General features: G+C 37.6%; 1 protein-coding gene and 1 pseudogene across 1 annotated transcript in view; both read left to right on the forward strand.

The window, feature by feature from the left end:
• LOC144581682 (uncharacterized) overlaps nt 1-21,705 on the forward strand; it is a 316,803-nt gene that overhangs the window by 55,584 nt on the left and 239,514 nt on the right. The window lies entirely within an intron of this gene.
• On the forward strand, nt 1,964-14,377 carry LOC100407512 (actin, cytoplasmic 2 pseudogene; annotated as a pseudogene).

Here is a 21,705-nt window from a genome sequence, read left to right on the forward strand (position 1 = left end):
TAAGTTGTATTCCTAGGTATTTTATTATCTTTGTAGCAATTGTGAATGGCAGTTCGTTCTTGATTTGGCTTTCTTTAAGTCTGTTATTGGTGTAGACGAATGCTTGTGATTTTTGCACATTGATTTTATATCCTGAGACTTTGCTGAAGTTGCTTATCAGTTTCAGGAGTTTTTGGGCTGAGACAATGCAGTCTTCTAGATATACTATCATGTCATCTGCAAATACAGACAATTTAGCTTCCTCCTTTCCTATTTGAATACCCTTTATTTCTTTTTCTTGCCTGATTGCCCTGGCTAGAACTTCCATTACTATACTGAATAGGAGTGGTGAGAGAGGGCATCCTTGTCTAGTGCCAGATTTCAAAGGAATGCTTCCAGTTTTTGTCCATTCAGTATGATATTGGCTGTTGGTTTGTCTTAAATAGCTTTTATTACTTTGAGATATGTTCCATCAATACCGAATTTATTGAGGGTTTTTAGCACAAAGCGCTGTTGAATTTTGTCAAATGCCTTCTCTGCGTCAATTGAGATAGTCATGTGCTTTTTGTTTTTGGTACTATTTATGTGGTGGATTACGTTTATAGACTTGCGTATGTTGAACCAGCCTTGCATCCCTGGGATGAATCCTACTTGATCATGATGGATGTTTTTTGATATGCTGTTGCAGTCGGTTTGCCAGTATTTTATTGAAGATTTTTGCATCTGTGTTCATCATGGATATTGGCCTGAAGTTTTCTTTTCTTGTTGAGTCTCTGCCAGGTTTTGGTATCAGGATGATGTTGGTCTCATAAAATGATTTGGGAAGGATTCCCTCTTTTTGGATTATTTGGAATAGTTTCAGAAGGAATGGTACCAGCTCCTCTTTGTGTGTCTGGTAGAATTCAGCTGTGAACCCATCTGGACCTGGGCTTTTTTGTGTGTGGTAGGCTCTTAATTGCTGCCTCGACTTCAGACCTTGTTATTGGTCTGTTCATAGTTTCAGCTTCCTCCTGGTTTAGACTTGGGAGGACACAGATATCCAGGAATTTATCCATTTCTTCTAGGTTTTCTAGTTTATGTGCATAGAGTTGTTTGTAATATTCTCTGATGATGGTTTGAATTTCTGAGGAATCTGTGCTGATTTCCCCTTTATCGTTTTTTATTGCATTTATTTGGTTGTTCTCTCTTTTTTTTTTTTATCAGTCTGGCTAGTGGTCTATTTTGTTGATCTTTTCAAAAAACCAGCTCTTGGATTTATTGATTTTTTGAAGGGTTTTTCGTGTCTCTATCTCCTTCAGCTCAGCTCTGATATTAGTTATTTCTTGTCTTCTGCTAGGTTTTGAGTTTTTTTTATCTTACTTATCTAGCTCTTTCAATTTTGACGATAGGGTGTCAGTTTTGTATCTCTCCACTCTTCTCATGTGGGTACTTATTGCTATATATTTTCCTCTAGAGCCTGCTTTAAATGTGTTTCAGAGATTCTGGTATGTTTTGTCTTCATTCTCGTTGGTTTCGAATAACTTTCTTTATTTCTGCCTTCATTTCATTGTTTATTCAATCAATATTCAAGAGCCAGTTGTTCTGTTTCCATGACACTCTGCAGTTCTGAGTTAGTTTCTGAATTCTGAGTTCTAACTTGATTGCACTATGGTCTGACAGACTGTTTGTTATAATTTCAGTTGTTTTGCATTTGCTGAGCAGTGCTTTACTTCCAATTATGTGGTCAATTTTAGAGTAGGTGTGATGTGGTGCTGAGAAGAATGTATATTCTGTGGATTTGGGGTGGAGAGTTCTGTAAATGTCTATCAGGTTTGCTTGCTCCAGGTCTGAGTTCAAGCCCTGGATATCCTTGTTGATTTTCTGTCTGGTTGATCTGTCTAATATTGACAGTGGGGTGTTAAAGTCTCCCACTATTATTGTGTGGGAGTCCAAGTCTCTTTGTAAGTCGTTAAGAACTTGCCTTATATATCTGGGTGCTCCTGTATTGGGTCCATATATATTTAGGATCGTTAGCTCTTCTTGTTGTATCGATCTTTTTACCATTATGTAATGACCTTCTTCGTCTCTTTTGATCTTCGTTACTTTAAAGTCTATTTTATCAGAGACGAGAATTGCAACTCCTGCTTTTTTTTTTTTTTTGCTCTCCATTTGCTTGGTAAATCTTCCTCCATCCCTTTATTTTGAGCCTTTGTGTATCCTTGCATGTGATATGGGTTTCCTGGATACAGCACACTGATGGGTTTTGTTTTTTTATCCAATTTGCCAGTCTGTGTCTTTTGATTGGTGCATTTAGCCCACTTACATTTAGGGTTAATATTATTATGTGTGAATTTGATACTGCCATTTTGATGCTAGCTGGCTGTTTTGCCCGTTAGTTGTTGCAGATTCTTCTTTTTGTTAATGCTCTTTAGCATTTGGTATGTTTTTAGAATGGCTGGTACTGGTTGTTTCTTTCTATGTATAGTGCCTCTTTCAGGAGCCTTGTAAAGCAGGCCTGATGGTGACAAAATCTCTGAATACTTGCTTGTTTGCAAAGGATTTTATTTTTCTTTCACATATGAAGCTCAGTTTGGCTGGATATGAGATTCTGGGTTGAAAGTTGTTTTCTTTAAGGATGTTGATTATTGGCCCCCACTCTCTTCTGGCTTGTAGAGTTTCTGCCAAGAGATCTGCTGTGAGTCTGATGGGCTTTCCTTTGTGGGTGACCTGACATTTCTCTCTGGCTACTCTTAGTATTTTCTCCTTCATTTCAACCCTGGTGAGTCTGACGATATGTGCCTTGGGGTTGCTTTTCTTGTGGAATATCTTTGTGGTGTTCTCTGTATTTCCTGGACTTTAATATTGGCCTGCCTTGCTAGGTTGTGGAAATTCTTCTGGATAATATCCTGAAGAGTATTTTCCACCTTGGATTCATTCTCTTTGTCACATTCTGGTACACCTATCAAACGTAGGTTAGGTCTCTTCACATTGTCCCAGTTGCTCGGAGACTTTGCTCATTCCTTTTTGCACTTTTTTCTCTAATCTTGGTTTCTTGTTTAATTTCATTGAGTTGATCTTCGACTTCTGATATTCTTTTTTCTGCTTGGTCAATTCGGCTATTGAAACTTGTGCATGCTTTGTGAAGTTCTTGTGTTGTGTTTTTCAGCTCCTTCAATTCATTCATATTCCTCTCTAAGTTGTCCATTCTTGTTATCATTTCCTCGAATCTTTTTTCAAATCTTTTTTAAAGGTTCTTAGTTTTTTTGCATTGATTTAGAACATGTTCCTTTAACATTCACTTGATAAACTATAGCTCTTATTGTTTCTTAGGATTATAATGATATATTAATAATAGCAAAAGTTAATGAACCTGGCACTGTTTTAAGCACTTTCCCAAATATTAAATATTAAAACAATCTTCTGAGGCGGTGATCTTAACATAATAAACTGTATTCTCAAAGCAGACACAAAAAGTTAGAAATTTTACCCTGCATCATTCTTCACTAATATTTGTTACAAGGAATTACAAGGTATACACTTAGCAGTAGGAGTTCCAAGACCACTAACACTGGTCCTCATGTGATTTCCTGATGAATCAGGATTCCCTCTGGCATAGATTAACATCTGAGGTCCTTAAAGAGGTAATGCATGTGGCTACATTACTTACACAAAAGATAGGTTTTTAAAAAATTAATGTCACCTTTTCCTTTTTTCTTTAAGATGGAGTCTTGCTCTGTCACCCAGGCTGGAGTGCAGTGGTCTGATCTCAGCTCACTGCAACCTCCACCTTCTAGGTTCAAGCGATTCTTCTGTGTCAGCCTTCTGAGTAGCTGGGATTACAGGTGTGTGTCACCATGCCCAGCTGATTTTGTATTTTTAGTAGAGAAGGGGTTTCACTATATTGGCCGGGCTGGTCTCAAACTCTCAACCTCAGGTGATTCCCCTGCTTCAACCTCCCAAAGTGCTGGGATTACAGGCATGAGCCACTGCGCCCAGCACACTTCTCCATTTTATACTCAGTTACTAGTTTACATGACACTTTGGCAGACAATGACACATAAATCCCTATATTCCAGGTGTACTTATCAAAACCAATCAATACATCCCAAGTTACTCCTGCTAATGGCATTCCAGAGATTAGAACTATCTAGCAAATATAATTAATATGCTTTCCAGGATGTTTGTCATCAGAATGTTTATAAGAAGATTTAACTAGGTCACCTTTTTTCTTTCCTAAAGCCCTCCATCTAGTAATGAGAGAAGATAGATTGTAGGCATACTATTAAGTAGTTCTTTCTAGGCGGGTCCTGATACAATTTCCATTTTAAAGTTGAAAACATTGGAGCACAGGAAGGTTAAGTTAGTTGTAATAAAGAGAACTAAGTAGTAAATGATGGAGCTATATAGAAAAGATTATAGTTGCATATCGACATATGCAAGGCACTAAATTGTGTAAAAATTCTCAACCTTGTATTTAATATCTCAATACCGTAAAATTTGAAAGATATATATATATTATATATAATATATCTATATACATTATATATACCTCAATACATTGAGAGAATATTATACAATTCTTCTGTTCTTTTTTTGGTGGAGGGGGGAATAGCACCACTGTTTATTTATGCAAACCAGAAATACAGAGGTTGGCCATAGCACTTTCCTCTTTTTCACCCCCCATATCTGATAACCCCATAACAAATATCGTTGTTTCTACTTCCTAAATAACTCTGTAAGTGGTTAATTTTGATTCATTTTCCCTCATCTTTTCGTCCAAGTACTGTATTATCTCTCCTGAGTACTGAAATAATATATTTCCAGGTGAGAAAATACCCTAAACTAGCACACACTTAAAATCCAGTCTCCACAACACACTTACAGAATCTTTTCAAAATGCCAGTTTGGGTGCTGGGCAGAGTAAGATGGTGGAATTGAAGACTCCACTGATTGTCCCCGCCATGAGGACACTAATTTAATGACTAAACACAAGAATCATCTTCATAAGAACAAAAAATCAGGTGAGCACTCACAGTACCTGGTTTTAACTTCATTTGGCTGAAATGAGTACAACGAGGTAGGAAAAAGTCTTGAATCACTAATGCCTCCATTTTCCATACCACGGCAGTGTCAGTGTGGTGTGGAGAGAATTGCTGTGTGTTGCAAAGAGGGAGAGTGGGAAATTATGAGTCATTTAACTGAGTGTTGCCTATTATAACAGAAAAAACTGGAACAAACTCAGCTTAAGTTAACCCAAGGAAGGAGATTTTAAACCAACCCTAGCCAGAGGGGAGTTACTAAAGCCAGCAGTCTGAACTTAAATTCTTGCAAGCCTGACCACCACTGGATAAAATGCTCTGGGGCTCAAAGTAAACGTGAAGGGCAGTCTAAGCCACAAGGATGGCAACTCCTAGAAACTCCTAATGCTGTACTGGACCCAGAGACGGGAATGGAGGAACATGTGACTTACTGAAACACTAGCTTGGGTGGCTAAAGGAGTGATGGCATTATCTCTTCACTAACTCCAGGCTGCACAGCTCAAAGCTCCAAAAGAAACCCTTTCCCTCTGCTCAAGGAGAGGAGACTTTCTCTTGCATCTTGGATACCAGCTCAGCCATAGCAGGATAGGGCACTGTCAGAGTCTTGAGGACCCCTTTCTAGGCTCTAGCTCATGGATGACATTTCTAGACATACGCTGGGCCAGAAGGTAATGCATTTCCTTGAAGTGAAGAACCCAGTCCTGGCAGAATTCATTACCTGCTAACTGAAGAGCTCTTGGGCCCTGAATAACCAGCAATGATATCCGAGTACTACATCAAGGGCCTTGGGTGACACTCTGGGATGTGTTGGCTTCAGGTGAGACTCAGCACATTCCCAGCTATGATGGTTATGGGTTAAGACTCCTTCTACTTGAGAAAATAAGAGGGAAATGTAAAGGAGACATTATCTTGCACCTTAGGTACCAGCTTAGCCACAAGAGGGTAGAGTACCACTTAGGCTCTTGGGGTCTCCAATTCCAGGACTTGGTCCTTGGGTGGCATTTCCAGATCTGCCCTGGGTCAGAGGGGAGCCCACTGCCTTGAAGGGGGAGTCCCATGCCTGGCTTCATTCAGCACAAACTGACTAAGGAGCCCTTGGGCCAAAAGAAAACATTGGTGGCAATGTGGACATATACCTCATGGGCATAGTGGTAGTAGTAATAGGGCGAGGCTTATTTGCCTTCAGAAAGAGGAGGTTCTACTTTTTGTTTGAGTGGCAGTCCAGTTGCAGCACAATAGAACACCAGGTAGACTTCTAAGATATTTGATTCTAGTCCCTGGCTCCTGTATGGCACCTCTGGACATGCCTTGGATCTGGAGGAACTCACCACCCTGAAAGGAAAGACACAGGCCTGGCTGGTTTTGCCACCTGCTGAGTGTAGAACCCCAGGGCCTTGATTGAACATAGGCCATAGCTAGGGAGTTGCTATAGCAGGATGTTGGCAAGATCCACTGCTGTGCTGGCTTTGGGTCTGACCCAACACAATCCTAGTGGTGGCAGGGGCTTGTGTCACTTTATCTTCAGCTCCAGGTGGCTCAGAACAGAGAGAGAGACTCTGTTCATTTGGGAGAAAGTAAGGAAAGAGAAAAAATCTTTGCCTGGTAATCCAAGGAATTTTTCTGGATCTTGTCCAAGATCATTAAGGTGGTACTTCTATGAGTCTGCAAGAACCACAGTGCTACCAGGCTTGGGGTGCGCTTAAAGCAGCTATAGCTTAGATCACAGCTCCAAGTTCTTTCAATAATTTGAAGTCTTCCCAAAAAGAGTGAGTACAAATAACCTCAGACTGAGAAGACTACAATAAATACCTAACTCTTCAGTGCCCAGAAAGAACATCTATTTGCATAAACACCATCCAGGAAAACATACTCTCATCAGTGAACAAAATAAGGCATCAGGGACCAATCCTGGAGAAACAGAGATATGTGCTGTTTCAGACAGAGAATTTAAATAGCTGTTTTGAGGAAAGTCAAATTCAAGATAATACAGAAAAAAATTAATAATTTTATCAGATAAATTGAAAAAAGAGATTGAAAGAAAACATCAAGCAGAAATTCTGGAGCAGAACATTGCAACTGGCATGCTGAAGAAGCGACTAGAGTCTTTTAGTAGCGGAATTGATCAATCAGAAGAAAGAATGAGTAAGCTTGAAGAGAGGGTATTTGAAAACACAGTCAAAGGAGACAAAAGAAAAATAATAAAAAGCAATTGAGCATGCCTACAGGATCTAGAAAATAGCCTCAAAAGGGCAAAAATAATTATTGGCTTTAAAGAGGTGGTAGAGAAAGAGAAAGGGGTAGAAAGTTTATTCATAGGAATAATAACAGAGAACTTCTCAATGCTAGAGAAAGATATCAATATCCAAGTACAAGAAAGTTATGGAACACTAAGAAGATTTAACTAAAAGAAGACTCCCTCAGTGAAGGAGAAAGAAATGATCCTAAACACAGCAAGAGAAAAGAAGCAAATAACATACAATGGAGCTCCAATATTTCTGGCATTAGACTTTTCAGTGCAAACCTTACTGTCCAGGAGAGAGTGGTGTGACATATTTGAAGTGCTGATGAAAATAAACTTTTACCCTGGAATAATATGTCTAGTGAAAATGCTCTTCAAACTCGATGGGGGAAAAAAAGACTTTCCTAGATTGAAAAAAAAGCTGAGGGATTTCATCAACATCAAACTTGTCATATAAGAAAGGCTAAAGAGAGTACTTCAATCAGAAAGAAAAGGATGTTAATGAGCAATAAGAAATTATCAGCAGGTAAAAAAGCTCACTGGTAATAGTAAGTACACAGAAAAACACTGAATATCGTAACACTGTAAGTGTGGTGTATAAACTACTTTTATTTTAAATAGACTAAATTATGAACCAATCAAAAATAATAATTACAACTTTCCAAGATCTAGTACAAAAAGATAGAAAGAACAAAATTAAAAAGCAGGGAGATAAAGTTAAGGCATAGATTATTTATTAGTTTTCTTTTTGCTTGTTTGTTTATGCAAACAGTGTTAAGTTGTCAGCTTAAAGCAATGGGTTATAAAATAGTATTTGCAAGCCTTGCAGTAACCTCAAACCATAAACATATAATGGATACACAAAAACCAGAAAGCAAGAAACTAAACATATCACCAGAGAAAATCACCTTCACTAAAATGAAGACAGGAGGTGTATTAGTTCATTTTCACGTTGCTGATAAAGACAAACCCAAGACTGGGAAGAAAAAGAGGATTAATGGACTTACAGTTCCACATGGCTGGGGAGGCCTCACAATTGTGGCAGAAGGCAAGGAGGAGCAAGTCATGTCTTACATGGATGACAGCAGGCAAAGAGTGAGTGAGTTTCTGCAGGGAAACTTTTCTTTTTAAAACTATCAGATCTTGTGAGACTTGTTCATTATTGTGAGAACAGCACAAGAAAGATCTGCCCCCATGATTCAGTTACCTTTCACTGGGTCCCTCTCATGACATGTGAGAATTGTGGGAGTTACAATTCAAGATAAGATTTGAGTGGGGACACAGCCAACCATGCCTGGAGGGAAAGAAGGAAGAGAAGACCACAAAAACAACTGGAGACCAAATAAACAAATGGCAAGAGTAAGTTCTTACTTATCAATAATAACATTGAATATAAATGGACTGAACTGTTCAATCAAAAGATGTAAAGAGACTACACAAATAAGAAACCAAGACTCAACGATCTACTGACTACAAGAAACACACTTTACCTTTAAAGACACAAAGACTAAAAATAAAGGGATGGAAAAAGATACTCCATGCCAATGGAAACTAAAAAAGAGCAGGAGTAGATATATTTATATCAGACAAAATAGATTTAAAGATGAAAAGTGTAACAAGAGACAAAGAAGGTCAGTATATAAAGATAAATAAGATATAACAATTGAAAGTATATATGCACCCTATCTATACTCCAGCACCCAGATATATCAATCAAATATTATTAGGGTTAAATAGAGAGGTCCCAACACAAAAATAGCTGGAGTCATCAACACCCTACTTTTAGCATTGAACAGATCTTTCAGATAGAAAATCAACATAGAAACATTGGACTTACTCTGCACTATAGACCAAATTGACCTAATAGATATTACAGAACATTTAATCTAATGGCTGCAGAATATACAACTTTCTTCTCAGCACACGGATCATTTTCAAGAGAAGATGATATGTTAGGCCCCAAAACAAGCCTTAAAACTTAAAAAAAAAATTGAAATTATGTAAAGCATCTTCTCTGACCACAAAAGAACAAAAATAGAAATCAGTAACAAGAATTTAAGAAAAAAAATACACACACACACACGGATATATATATGTGTGTATAAACTACACACGCACACACGGAAATTAAACAATATACTCCTGAATGACCAGTGGGTCAATGAAGAAATTAAGAAGGAAATTGAAAAATTTCTGGAAATAAATGATAATGAAAATACAACATACCAAAACCTAAGGGAGATAGCACAAGCAATATTAAGAGGGAAGGTTTATAGTTATATATGCCTATAACAAAAAAGAAAACTTTACGTAAACAATATAATGAAGCATCTTAAAGAACTAGACAAACAATAGCCAACCAAACTCAAAATTAGTAGAAAAGATAAAGAATAAAGATCAGAGCAGAAATAAATAAAATTAAAATGAAGAAAATAACACATAAGATCAATGAAACAAAAAGTTGTTTTTTTGAAAATTTAACAAAATTGACAAAACTTTAGTCAGATTAACTCAAAAAACAAAAAAGAGAGAGGGAAGAACCAAATAAATGAAATTGAAGATGAAAGAAGACATATTACAACTGATACTGCAGAAATTCAAAGGATTATTAGTGGCTACTATGAGTAGTTAAATATTGTGAAAATCAGTATTGTTAAAATGTGCATACTATCCAAATATTTTGAATAACTATTTGCCAATAAATTGGCAAATCTAGAAGAAATGGTCAAATACCTAGACACATGCAACTTACCAAGATAGAGCCATGAAAGAATCCTGAACCTGAACAGACCAATAACAAGTAAGGAGATTGAAGCCATAATAAAAAATCTTTCAGTGGGTCTCAGTCACCACTGCTAGCTCACATACAGTGTTCTCTCGTCGCTCCGCTGCCCCACTTCTCTGCCAGTTGCAATGGAAGAAGAAATTGCTGTGCTCGTTATTGACAATGGTTCCAGCATGTGCAAAACCGGCTTTGCTGGGGATGACGCCCTGCAAGCTGTGTTTCCCTCCATTGTCGGGCACCCTCAGTGCCAGGGTGTGATGGTCGGCATGGGCCAGAAGGACTCCTATGTGGGCGATGAGGCCCAGAGCAAGCGCGGTATCCTGACCCTTGAAGTACCCCACTGAGGATGGCATTGTCACCAACTGGGATGACATGGAGAAAATCTGGCATGACACCTTCTACAACGAGCTGCATGTGGCCCTGGAGGAGCACCCCATGCTACTGACTGATGCCCCCCTAAACCCCAAGGCCAACAGAGAGAAGATGACTCAGATTATGTTTGAGACCTTCAACACCCCAGCCATGTATGTGGCTATCCAGGCCGTGTTGTCCTTCTATGCCTTTGGGTGCACCACTGGCATTGTCATGGACTCTGGAGATGGGGTCAACTACACAGTGCCCATCTATGAGGGCTATGCCCATCCCCTTGCTATCCTGCATCTGGACCTGGCTGGCCGGGACCTGACCAACTACCTCATGAAGATCCTTACTGAGTGTGGCTACAGCTTCACCACCACGGCTGAGTGGGAGATCGTGCGACATCAAGGAGAAGCTGTGCTACATCGCCCTGGACTTTGAGCGAGAGATGGCCACAGCTGCATTCTCCTCTTCTCTGAAGAAGAGCTATGAGCTGCCCGATGGCCAGGTGATCACCATTGGTAAGGAGCGGTTCCGGTATCCAGAGGCGCTGGTCCAGCCTTCCTTTCTTGGCATGGAATCTTGTGGCATCCATGAGACCACCTTCAACTCCATCATAAAGTGTGACGTGGATATCTGTAAAGACCTGTATGCCAATACTGTGCTGTCCGGTGGCACTACCATGTACCCAGGCATCGCCGACAGGATGCAGAAGGAGATCACTGCCCTGGCACCCAGTACCATGAAGATCAAGATAATTGCACCCTGAGAGCATAAATACTCTGTGTGGATCTTCGGCTGCATCCTGGCCTCACTGTCCACCTTCCAGCAGATGTGGATTAGCAAGCAGGAGTACAATGAGTCTGGTTCCTCCATCGTCCACCGCAAATGCTTCTAAATGGACTGTGAGCAGATGTGTAGCATTTGCTGCAGGGGTTAATTTGGAAGTATAAATTTGCCCCTAGCAAATGCATACACCTTATGCTAGCCTCACAAAACTGGAATAAGCCTTGGAAAAGAAATTGTCCTTGAAGCTTGTATCTGACATCAGCACTGGATTGTAGAACTTGTTGCTGATTTTGACCTTGTATTCAAGTTAACTGTTCCCCTTATTATTTGTTTAATACCCTGCATATGTCTTTGATTTCAACCTTTAGTACATGTGGCTTGGTCACTTCGTGGCTGAGGTAAGAACATGCTTGTAGGCAGACAAATTTGGCTTGGTGAGTCTGCATGACCAGTGGTCTCTTATCTGTGCTGGGTATTCATGTGTCGGGGCTGAGTGTTCTGGGATTGCTCTAGAGGCCGGCAAGGGCTGCCAGTTTGTCAGGGTTGGAAAGTCCAAGCCATAGGACCCAGTTTCCTTTCTTAGCTGATGTTTTTCTGCCAGAGCACTGTGGGCTGTTACTTGCCTTGAGTTGGAAGCAGTTTGCATTTACACCTGTAAATGTATTCATCCTTTTAATTTATGTAAGGTTTTTTTTGTACGCAACTCTCAATTCTTTAAAGAGATGAAAACAAATTTTGATTTTCTACTGTTATGTGAAAACATTAGGCCACAGCAACATGTCATTGTGTAAGGAAAAATAAAAGTGCTGCCATAAAAAAAATCTTTCAGTAAAGCCAAGCCCAGGCCAGATGGCTTCATTGCTGAATAATACCAAAGATTTAAAAAAGCTAATACTAATCCTAAAAATAGAAAAGAAAATACCTCGAAAAAACAAAAAAAACTGCAGGCTAATATTGCTGATGAATAGCGATGCAGAAATCCTCAATAAAATGCTAGCAGTCTGAATTTAACAGTACATCAAAAAGATTATTTATTTTGACCAAGTGGAATTTGTCTTAGAGAGGCAAGGATAGTTTAACATATGTAAATCAATTAGGGTGATATATCAACAGAATGGACAAAAAACATATGTTCATTTCAATTGACGCTGAGAAAGCATTTGATAAAATTTAACATTTCTTCATGATAAAGCCCCTACAAAACTGGGTATAGAAGGAACATACCTCAACATAATAAAAAAACCACGTATGACATACCCACAGCTAGTATCATACAGAATAGACAAAACCTGAAAACCTTTCCTCTAAGATCTGGAATATGACAAGGATGCCCACTTTCACCACTGTTATTAAACATATTACTGGAATTCCTAGCTAGAGCAATCAGACAAGAGAAAGAAATAAAGGGCACCCAAATTGGAAAGAAAGAAGTCAAATTATCCTTCTTTGCAGATGATATGATCTTATATTTGGAAAAACCTAAAGATTGCCAAAAATTGATTAAAACTCATAAACAAATTCAATAAAGTTGCAGGATACAAAATCAGCATACATAAATTATAGCATTTTTAATATGTCAATAATGAACAATCTGAAAAAGAAATTTAAAAAGTAATTTCATTTACAATAGCCACAAATAAAATGCCTAGGAATTAACCAAAGAAGTAAAAGATCTCTATAATGAAAACTATAAAACTATAATGAAAGAAATTGAAGGGGACACCAACAAATGAAAATATATTTCAAGTTCATGGATGGAAGAGTTAGTATTGTTAAAATGCGCACACTACCAAAAGAAATCTACAGATTTAATGCATTCTGTATCAAAATACAAATGATGTTCTTCATGGGAAAAGAAAACACAATTCTAAAATTTATATGGAAATACAAAGGACCTAGAATAACAAAAACCTTCTTAAGGAAAAAGAGCAAAACTGGAGGAATTACATTACCTGACTTCAAATTATACTACAGAGCTATAGTAACCAAAAGAGCATGGTACTGGCATAAAAGCAGACACACAGATCAATAAAGCAGAATAAAGAACCCAGAAACAAATCTACACACCTGCAGTGAATTCATTTTGACAAAGGTGCCAAGAACGTACACTGGGGAAAAGACAGTCTTTGCAATAAATAATGCTCGGAAAACTGGATATCCATATGTATAAGAATGAAACTAGATCCCTATCTCTCACTTTATACAAAAATAAAATCAAAATGTATTAAAAACTTAAATGTAATACTTGAAACTATCAAACTACTACAAGAAGACATTGAAGAAACTCTCTAGGTCGTTGGTTGGCAAAGATCTCTTCAGTACTAACTGATTAGCAAAGGCAACCAAAGCAAAAATGGACAAATGGAATCACATCAAGTTAAAAAGCTTCTGCACAGCAAAGGAAACAATCATCAAAGTGAAGAGACAACCCACAGAATGGGAGAAAATATTTGCAAACTACCCATTTGACAAAGAATTAATAACCAGAATATATAAGAAGCTCAGACAACTCTATAGGAAAAAAGCTAATAATCTGATTTTTAAAATGGGCAAAAGATTTGAATAGCCATTTCTCAAAAGAAGACATACAAATGGCAAGCAGGCATGTGAAAAAGTGGTCAACATCATTAATCAACAGAGAAATGCAAAGTAAAACCATAATAAGGTATCCTCTTACCCCATTTAAAATGGCTTTTATCCAAAGTCAGGCTATAATAAATGCTGGTGAGGATGCGGAGGAAAGGGAACTCTCATTGTTGGTGGGAATGTAAATTAGTATAACTACTAAGGAGAACAGTATGGAAGTTCCTCAGAAAACTAAAAATAGCGCTACTATATGATCCAGTAATTCCACTGCTGGGTATATATCCCAAAGAAAGGAAATCAGTATATCAAAGAAATATCTGCACACATGTTTGTTGCAGGATTATTTGCAAGAGCCAAAAATTGGAAACAACCTAAGTGTCCCTTAACAGATGAGTGGATAAAGAAAATGTATACACAATGGAGTATTATACAGCCATAAAAAAGAATGACAATCTGTCATTTCCAGCAACATGTATGGAACTGGAGGTCATCATGCTAGGTGAAATAAAGCAGGTTCAGAAAGACAAACATATGTTCTCACTTTTTTGTGGGATCTAAAAATCAAAATAATAGAACTCATGAGATAGAAAGTAGAAAGATAGTTACCAGAGGCTGGGAAGGATAGTGGCAGGGTTGGGGAAGGTGGGAATGGTTAATGGATACCAAAAAATAAATAAGTAAGTCTTAGTATAAAATACTGGGGTATTTTATAGCACAACAAAGTGACTATAGTCAATAATAATTTAATTGTATATTTAAAAATAACTAAAATAGTATAATTGGATTGTTTGTAACACAAATGATGAACGCTTGAGGGGGAGGGATACCCTATTTTACATGATGACTGTGATGCATTGCATATTGGAGCATCTCATGTACCCTATAAATATATACACCTATTATGTACCCACAACAATTAAAAGAAAGGACAAAATGCAAGTCCAATTATGTTATATCTTACTTAAAATATATTAAGAATTTCAATTCTAAAAATGAGAACAGCAGTCTTTATTATGATCTCTAAGGTATAGTGTGGTCTAGCCCCTAACTTTATTTCTAGCCTCAATTCACACTAATCTCTACCTCGTTCTCTGTACTTCAGCCATGCTGGCCTTTTTGCAACCCCAGTAATTCCACTGCTTCCTCTCCAAGTGGCCTTTGCATATTCTTTTCTCTTTGCTTAGACATTCTTTCCTTTCTCTTTTGCCTGGTTTACTTATCCTTCTGAACTTAGTTCAATTGTTTTTTTTCCTTAGTGAAGCCTTCTGTCATCTTTCTGACAAGTCCAAATTCCTTATTTGTAAGCTCTCAACACATTGGCTCTAGGTAATTTCACTGGGAAACAGTTAAGTCAGAGTTAATTCCATAAATGACCAATTTGCTGAAAGCAAATTTGGCAGTAGACAATTTGCAGAAAATCCATTCATCATCCTATTCTAGGATGGTTCTTTGCAGCTGTCTTTCTGGCAGTGACAGAGATAAGCAGAAGCCTAAGTCTGAAGACAGTTATGGAGAAGCCCACCATTTGCTTACATTGGAGTACTGGATCACTGAGCATGAGTAAAGGGCTTGGCGTTTGAAATGTGAAAACATGGAATTAACATTCAACCAGACAGACAGTCAAATTCAGGGTTAAAGAGCGATTGTGAAAGGATGCATTAAAACTTCTGTGAAATTAAGACTTCAAAAAAAAATTCTCCGTAATTCAGTAAATTGCTCATTTGGTGAAATGATGATTTGGCAGACTACTCTTCATTAAATTGACTTTCTAGAAATTTTCGGCAAAGTAGCTTTCAGTGATTTTTCTATTAGGAAATTCAGTGACTCAGTCATTTGGAAAACTGACTTGACAAGCTGGCGTTCTGAAAATTGATTTTTGGCAAGTTGGTTTTCTTATAGCATCATGTGCCTCACCTTGTAGCATTTAGCATTTTTTATAGTGAATGTTTTCCATTTGTTTTATGATTATTGGATTTGTGGTGCTCTCTCCCACTGTATGTTAGCATTGCAAGGGGATGGGAATATGTTTTTACTCACCATTATATTCTCAACTCCTAGCACAATGTCTGGCACATAGTAAGTACTCAGTAAATATTTGTTGAATGAATGATGACATAACAGTTTGCCACAGATCAAAATTGAGTAACAATGGATTAGGGGCACCCCTGAGTGGGACTTAATGACCAAATTTCTAGAGGACTTGATGGTGAGGTAGTTGCCTATAGAAAAGTAGCCTAAATGCCGCATATATGTAAGATTGTTTCATTTAAACTTAAGTAATAATAGCAAACCTTTGTATATCCCTTACTTTGTGCCAGTTATTATCTTATTTAATTTTTACGCTAATACTATGGGGTAGATTACTACTGTTTTCCTCATTTTACAGCTGAAGAAGCAGAGGCACAAATGGGATAAGGGAATTTGCCCAAGGTCATGCAACTGCCTGAACACAAGCAGTCTGGCTCCAGCATTGACCAATATATGTGGCTCTCTTCATTAAAGAAAATTGCATTTTGGTCAACATTAGTTGGTGGGGAGTGAGCAGTTTATAACTTTTAATTTCTCTTAGGGTAGACATTTTGGAGGAGGAAATAGGCTATGAGGAAAGAAGAGAATCAGTGTAGATAGTAACATAATCTAAGAATGTAGTGTCATGGAGGATAATGATCAATGGCCTAAAAGATGGCTGGAAGTGATGGGAAAAGGAGGTTTTTTAAGATCCTTTATATCTTCTTTAGCCTTCTGAAGAGCTAGTCCCAAACAAAACAATATATGTTTTTAAACAAAAGGTATTTGCTTTGCAAGCACAGCATCAATACAAAAGTTCCTCTACTTATGAAGCAGGATATCTCCCTGACCCCTTCGTGTGTGAGAACTGCAGTGCACGGGTGCTAGAACTAGCCAGCTGCTTTGGTACCAGCAGGGTTGAATTCTATTTCCTTGGTCCCACTGCATTCCACACCTCACAGGAGGAGGAGCGCAGGTGAGCAAGTGCAGGAGCTGGGTTGAGTGCTTTTGGGTGCCAGCAGGAGCAAAACTCCCTGTGGGCCTTATGACAACATCTTGGGGGTTGTCTGTAACCTCTGAAGCCCGAGAAGTGTTACAATAGCCTTTTAGCTTTGCTATCCATAGGTGGCTTAAGTGTTAACCGCTCATGGAGGGTGAGTGTGACAGCCTTTTACGCCCGCACTCATGGCACCCACGTTCTTGTCCAGCGTCCAGGAGTAATGACGTTGTATGAATGAATTGAACACGGTAAGTGCAGGGGATTTTATAGTTGATGAAAGTGGCTGTCAGCAAGAAGGGGAGCTAAAATGGGGAGGAAGTGGGAAGGTAATCTTCCCCTGGAGTCTGGCCATCCCTGGCCAAAAACCTCTCCCAAGGCATCAAGCTGTCCCTCTGCAGTCAAGCCGATGTCCAGTTGGAGTCTCTGACTACAGATGCTTCTTCTCTCTCCTGTCTGAGTTCTGGGGTTTTTATAGGCACAGGATGAGGGTGGGGCAGGCCACGGGTGGTTTTGGAAAAGGCAACATTTGAATGGGAACACAGGGATGTGTGTTCTTACTTTGGGCTGCAGTTCCAGGTTTTTCAGCTTGAGAGTGGGGCCCTCGTTAGGGACCTGCCCTTTTTTGCCCAGAATTTCCCTGCTTCTGGCCCTATCATTTACAGTGGAACTGAAAACAGTGCCCTGGCTTTGCAAATTCAGCTTTACAATTTTCTGAATATCTCCTTACCAAATTGTTGCTCCAAGTACCTTCTATGTAGAAATTCCGTGCTGACACCTCTTCTCCTAGGGTCACCAGAAAGCGTGAAATCAAGAGAGTTAGGAAAAATATCAGCAATCACTATGTTGAGTGGAGTATGAGATTAAATAGCTCATGGAAGACATGTTGGTATTATTAAAATAGTAATACAAAGCATTATCTTACTGTGTAGAAAGATAGAACTCAAAGAGAGAAAATGACAACTTATTGCTTTAATGTGAGCCTTTGTGTTTATTATTTGGTGGGGAGGAGGTACTTTTTGTATGTACTACATCAATCTTTACAACAAATTTGCAAGTTAGGTATTATTTTTCCCATTTTACAGGCAATGAAACGGACTCAGGGTATGTAATTTCCCCAAAGTCATATATCGAGTAAGTGATTTGTACTAACCAAGATTTGTCTTATTTCAAAGCCCATGTAATTTTTATTGCACCACACTGCTCTTATAGGATATTGTAAATGGTAGGGACAATAATGATTGTGTTGAAAATTGGATGTTTGCTCTCAAGCCCATATTGCATGGAACGTGAATAAAAGCAGAGTTTGTGCTAAGAAATGAGTGTTGGCAAATGATACAAAAGGAACTAGTTACATGCCTGTGGTGAATAGAGCCTGCTTAACTAGATGGAGTAATATGTTATCACAGTCATCTACCAAAACATAACAACAATTTATTGGAAACAACCAGCATCTTTGGTTTGAAAATAGGACTGACTGAGAGGCTGCCCTTGGGAACACCCCACTGAATATATCTCCAAAGATTTAGCATATACTTTAAAGGGATTTAATATATCAAATGAAAACTAAACTACTGCTTCTTGCAAAGTTTCTTTCCTCAAAAAGATAAAATGTTGATTATTGCTAAAAGTTTTTCTAAAGACTGTAATAGCTATAGACCAAAATGAAAAGATTTAAAAGGATTCAGGCAATCTTTCAGAAAACTTCATTAGCAGTTCTTAATTGACCCTGTAGAGAATTGTTAATTTTATCAACTTCTATAGAAGTAGCAGGAATGAATTCATGTAAATTTCTTTAATTGCATTGTGCTATTTTTTCTGGAAAATGCTTTTGTTGGGTTAAAAGTTAAATATATTATTAGTAAGCATATTCATGGTTTAAATTTATTTTGAGTTGAATATCATATTTTTTCATATTGTGCTAAAATCCTGGCTGCTACAAAAATAAACATATGCACATCTTTATATCTGTGTATTTCTTTATTTCAGACAGAGCGCGGAAGGTAGAATATCCTTCAAAGAAAATAAGCTCTTTTCATATTATTATGAATTAATGGTTATAAACATAGCTTAGTATTAATCTTAGTGATACTCAAGTTGTACCATATTTGTACAGGAGGAGCTTATTCAGGTTGGTTGCTGAATCTTTGTGACATGACCCTAGTAGTCCCTATTGCTTTCTGGACTTCTGGTATGACAAAATGTTATAGGCTCATCTTGAACATTTCCTGTCCCATCTCTGGAATTAGCTACTTCTCCAAATTATCCTTGTTCCTCTTTGTGAGAAGGACTATTTGGTGATCCCATTCTGGGTGCTGCTAATTTGCCTTATTTCTGTTATTTCTGAGGGATTTGTGAGTTTTCTGTCTCTCTGCCCCCTCTTGATCAATGTTTAAAAATAAAATCCGAGTTCACACTTATATTTCCAATCCAAATGTAGGACAACATAATTGTTACTTAATCTTATTGATCATGAATGTGCTTGTCTCCTTTCAAAGATCCTAAAAATCTCTGTGATCAACAGTATAAACATAATTACTCATTTGACTTATCCTACGATACATGTAAAATAATCCCCTCCCTCCAAAATCTACTGTAGATTTGGGTGCCAAATATTGTAGAGTGAATCCAATTATTTACCAACAAATGCTTCTTTGAAATGAGATTTTATTTTAGAGGGAGGCAGAATTTTGAACATTTCTTTTCTTTTTAGAGTTGTCTCCAGTCTTTAGCCATTAAAAAAATCTGAAGATATTCCATTATCAACCCTTCAAATGCCTTCACATAATGACATAAATTTTTGAATAGAATTTATTGTATGATGATATGGAACTGCCTTTTGGCATCCTTTTTTGGGTATGATAGCAATAAAACTTGTATATTTTCTTCTATTTCTGTATGAATAATGATGCTTCATTGAATTTGTGGTTTCATCTGTGAAAAAACTAATCTTGATCTTCCAATCTCTATCTTTATAGCTTTTTAATAACACAGTCCAGGATGAGATTATATGACAGATGACATTACTTCCAAAGAAAGTAGCAGTGAAGATAGTAGTTATTCTGTAAGGTCTGTTGTAAATGCAGATTCATTTCAATGCAGAGCTGATTCAACTACAAAAAGTAAGCTATTCTGACTATTTTCTCTAGCTCTTTTTGATAATCAATAAAGTTATATTGCTTGTTTGTTTTTAAGGGGTGAACAATATTAATTTAGTATGTGTTTTTGACTAAAAATGTGATTCAGTATATGACAGAGAAAATGCTGCTTTTTGCTTTTTTTTTTCCCCTAGAACATCGTTAAATGGTTAACAGAAAAATTCCTAGCTATTTGCAAATTTTCAGGTTAATTCTTTTACTTTGTCAAACTAAGCCATACTTTTCTTGGGTAGTATTTTTCCAGTCTGAGTGATTTAGAGAGGGGCAGGTTGATTAAATTTCAATAAGGACAAGAAAAATTGTTACTGGCAGTAGGAAATAAAAGGTAGGCAAACATAAAATAGATTGGTATTTATGTATATAAATAAAATTAATTTTTCCCAGACTATGTGGTTTTAAAAAAATTATTTCTTAACTCATGCTGCAAGTTTTCTCCCACTTTAGAATAGGAACATAAGATTCAGTGGTATAATTTTGCTTTTCAATGAGTTTTCCATAATATATCCAATGATAACTATTAACCAATATGGTTTAACCTTTCTCAAACTTTTTATGGTTGAATTCTTATGTTAAAATAGTACATTATTATCAACAAAATATTTTTATGCTGCATCCCTTTCAGGACCCAAAGTTCTCCAGGTTGTTGACAATTCAGAATTTTAAATACACTTATCAAAAATTCAGTAATTTCAGTAACACCTCTTCCCACCCCCTTAGTAATAATCATGTAAGAATCCCATCAGGGATTCAGTAATTTTTGATTACTGACAGGAATAATACTGACTTCAGTAATGGACTTCCTTCAGTATTGAAGATAGTTATAAATATTAATTCTCCTTTATGTTGTGCATGATCAAAAAAGAATCAGGAACTAGGGTCTTGTAATAAATGATCTTAACCACTTGCTTGCTTTAGCACCAAGCTTAATAGGTATGAATAGTATTTGCTGTGGAAGAAGTTTTCCAATAGGTGGGAAACATGATTTGTGTCTGAAAGTTGATTGCAAGTCTTTGTTTTTACTGTTAACCTGAGACTAATTTTCAGATCGATCCAAGTTGTGAATAGTTTTCCCTCAACTTGGTTAATTGAATTTATATTGTTCACTTCAAGTTTGATGTATTTATATTTTATGGTAATGCATTTTAGATCAGATTTTTGGGCAGTTGTATGACTAATGGGCTCATGAAGATCAAGACTGGACACAAGGACACCAATTAGGATGATAGCTAAGAAAGGACAGAAGCTTGAACTAATATAATGTCAGTAGGAAAGATGTAAATGAAACAATCTGTATTTATTCAATACTTACTATGTGTTAGACACAGTACTATTGAGACAGGATAGGTAGTCAAGGAAGTAACCATGTTATTGCAATGCAGCAACCATGGTGACTGTACAGTCACCACAATAAGCCTCAGCATTTGCATTGTAATTGAGCTCAGTCAAGCAAAGATATCTTCAGTGGGGGATTTCCCCTCTACAAAGCATGGGCATTTTGATTTTACCTGTTCTCAGACTGACCCTTTGCTCATTAAAACCCCTGCGTGGAGATTTAAGATGCTAATGAGACAAGCAATGTATGAACAAGCATGTACAGCTACTGTGCGTGTGCACCCAGAAGGCCACCCAGAACATGCTCACCAGTAATACCTCTTCCCACCCCCTTATGAATAATCATGTAAGACTCTCATAAAGGGAGTCTCCCTAGTTCCAGTCTTTGCTGTCTCACCCTTAAAAGCAGCGCATCATGAATTCTCACTCTCTTACGGTATGCTGTCTATTCTGCACCT

Source organism: Callithrix jacchus, chromosome 3 (assembly GCF_049354715.1).
Source record: "Callithrix jacchus isolate 240 chromosome 3, calJac240_pri, whole genome shotgun sequence".
In the NCBI taxonomy this organism is placed as follows: domain Eukaryota; kingdom Metazoa; phylum Chordata; class Mammalia; order Primates; family Cebidae; genus Callithrix; species Callithrix jacchus.